At 41.8% G+C, this 3,147-nt stretch overlaps 1 pseudogene; it reads right to left on the reverse strand.

Annotated features, from left to right (window-relative positions):
- Positions 1–1,110: 1,110 nt before the first annotated feature.
- On the reverse strand, positions 1,111–1,715 carry LOC116900519 (annotated as a pseudogene).
- Between the last annotated feature and the right edge of the window lie 1,432 nt (positions 1,716–3,147).

Raw genomic sequence — 3,147 nt, forward strand, 5'->3', positions numbered from 1 at the left:
ATCCTGGAATATATAAGGCTCTGTTTTAGGAAAGAAAGAAAGGAAAGGAGGAAGAAAGGAAGAAAGGAAGAAGGGAAAAGGAGGGTGGTAGCGGTAGTGAGCTCTTGTCTCGAAAAATCTAAAACTAAATGAATAATGAGAGATTTGTTAAGCAAATTTGGAGACAATTTGTTACAACCTGAACTTACTTCGGTTTCATTAACAATTTTTCCTTCCTAGTCATTTTGTTTATTTCCATTTATATGTTTGTTTCTTTGTTTAAAACTTGAGGCAGGGTCTCATGTTTCCTTAAACTGATTCTAAACTTTCCATCCTCCTGCCTTAAATGTTAGGGTTAATAGGCAGGCTCCATTTCCATGATTTTATTGTTTAAAATTTTATGTGTATGGGTGTTTTGTTTCTGCACTATGTGGTTGCCTGGTGCCTCCAAAGGCCAGAAGGATCCCCTGGAACCAGAGTTTCAGGCATTTGTAAGCTGCAACGTGGTGCTGAGAACTGAACCTCTCGGGTACCTTCTTTCCACTCTCGTCTCCTGCTGTAAGCTGGCAAAAATATCCCCAGAATGTAACTTGGCATTACTGAAAAGCTGAAGACACCTTGTCAGACTGTCTGTCAAGTCCAGCTGGGATGCTCGCACAGGAGATGGGCACAGGAACACTCTCGCTAGCATTGTTTATGGTAGAGAGGAGGGCTGATGCTGAAGAAAATAGAGAGATGTTTTGGTGTATCCATTTGCAGCCCGGAGTCAGGTCACTGATGGCACGGTTGCCTGTAACTTCAGTTCCATACGATTGTTCATTCTTTTTCTGGCCTTGTAGTCACACTCATGGTGTACATACATATATGCAGGCCGGACACTCATTTACATGAAAGAAAAGTAAATCACTTCAGGGTGCAGGGGAGAAGGAGGACAAGTGCGTGCTCTAGTCCCGATGGAGACAATGCTGGATGGACTCAGAAGGCTAAACGATCCCAAGGGAAAAGGTATTTCCTTAAACATGGCGCAAGGAGCCAGCTGAAGGAACAGACCTCTGACGTAGATGGTGCAGTAAGGAAGCTGGAAAATCTGAGCTATATCAAGTCTTCATTGTTGTGGCTTTTTTTTTTTTAACTTTATCCGCATTTATTTATGCTGAATTTATTCCCGTGCCATGAGTTTTTGTTTCTTCAGTTTCTTCTGGGATATCCTTTTCTTCTGTGCAGCCTCCTCTTCTGGCTTTGGAACAATCTGTTCCTTCTCAGTGAGGAGCATCTCGATGTGGCAGGGGGAGCTCATGTATGGGTTAACCCGGCCATGAGCTCTGTAGGCTCGTCTGCGCATCTTAGGTGCCTGTTCACCTGGATGTGTTCAGTGACAGAGAATCTACATCCAAACCCTTAAGTTCAGCATTACTCTCTGCATTTTTAAGCATGTGCAGCAAAAATTCGCACTCTTTTTTGGCCACCGTCCCTGTGTCCAGCCCCACTGTTTGGCCTGGGCGCACCTACTCCACCATTATACCTCCGGAGGGGCACACACTGCTTCTTTAAAGTGACATCTTTCATATACTTGGTGGCTTTGCGGATATGCATACCCTTGATGGCCTGGGCAGTTTCCCGGGTGTTCTTAAAGTGAACCCGAAGGTTTGAGCCTCTTGATTTGCATGATTTTGTGGGGTTTTCTGGGTCAAGGGAGTAGCGAACCATCTTCACAGGTCACCTCTGGCCGCTTACAGGAAGAGTGTTGTGGCTGCTTTAATCTGTCTTTTCACATTGGCTTTAGTTTTCTAAATGTTATTTTCCAAGCTGTTGTATCTTTGGATTGCAGAACAATTTGCAAGATGAATCCCTTTTTAAAAATGTGCATTACTAAAATCTTCTAATTGAAATTAATAACATTATTAAAGAGGATTGCTTTGTGCCCCCTCCCTAGTATAAAAAAATAATCAGATCATTACAATCTTTAAAAAAAAAAATGTTTGCTGCACAAACGGGAGGTCCTGACGTTGAATCCTTAGCATTCGTATAAAAAGCTGCACATGACTGGAACCCCAGGACAGTGGGAGGCAGAGGAAGGAGGATGGCTGGGGTTTCCTGGCTGCCAGTCCAGCTCCAGGTCCAGTGAGAGACTCTTTCTCAAGGGAATAGGGTAGAAAATGATAGAACAGGACACCTAGTGTCCTCCTCTGGCCTTTTCCCACCCATGTACTCATAAAGAAGCATGTGCAAATACCATACACACACACACCCCAAAAGAGAAAAAAATGAAAAACAAAATAGTCAGACCCAGCCTCCTGTTTGATTGTGTCCTTGATTATTTGACCTTGAATACCTAAGGAGGCCTCACTGAACTTGAGCTTTTAGACACGATGCTTGCTAAGGCTCAGCTTGGAGTTGAATCATCACTGTGTTAAAAAGCCTCTCAACACCCCCACCCCCACCCCCCAAAAGTCACATCCATTCATCATTTTAATAAAGATATATTCTATTAATTTGGAAAAGCTGGAGACAGTATTAATTTTCCTCCCACGGTCTTAATGAAGAAATAAAGAAACTAATTTCCCATTACCATTGGAGGAGCAAACCACCCCTTCACAGACTGAGAAATTAATGTAACAGATCCAAACAACTGAACCAATCTTTCTTCTAAATCTAAAGATTTGAGTCTCTTCCATTGTATAAACAAAGTTTTAAAAGTTAACTGAAAATTAACCAAAATTTAAAACTCAAGCATGCTTCATAGTAACATACTTAGGGCAAAATATTCTTAGTTTTCCTGATGTCTGACTCCGTAAAATGTATTGGTGACTTCTTGTGTCTGAAGCACAGCAACCATTACAATCTTTGCTAATTAAAGCCTCCCCAGTTAGTGTAAATTGTATCCATCATGCTTTCTTTTTCAAAACTGTTTGCTGTAGTTTACAAAGAGTAAGTTATTTTATCTTCAAAACATATTAAGCGGGGTTGGGGATTTATCTCAGTGGTAGAGCGCTTGCCTAGGAAGCGCAAGGCCCTGGGTTTGGTCCACAGCTCCGAAAAAAAGAAAAGGAAAAAAAAAAAAACATATTAAGCAAAGCCGGTGTGGTTCTCATTATTTAAAAGGCTAAACTATTGGAGGAAGGGGGAGATGGCTTAGTTGGTAAAGTGCTTGCCATGAAAACACAAGGA

This window comes from Rattus rattus, chromosome 5, assembly GCF_011064425.1.
Source record: "Rattus rattus isolate New Zealand chromosome 5, Rrattus_CSIRO_v1, whole genome shotgun sequence".
In the NCBI taxonomy this organism is placed as follows: Eukaryota; Metazoa; Chordata; class Mammalia; order Rodentia; family Muridae; genus Rattus; species Rattus rattus.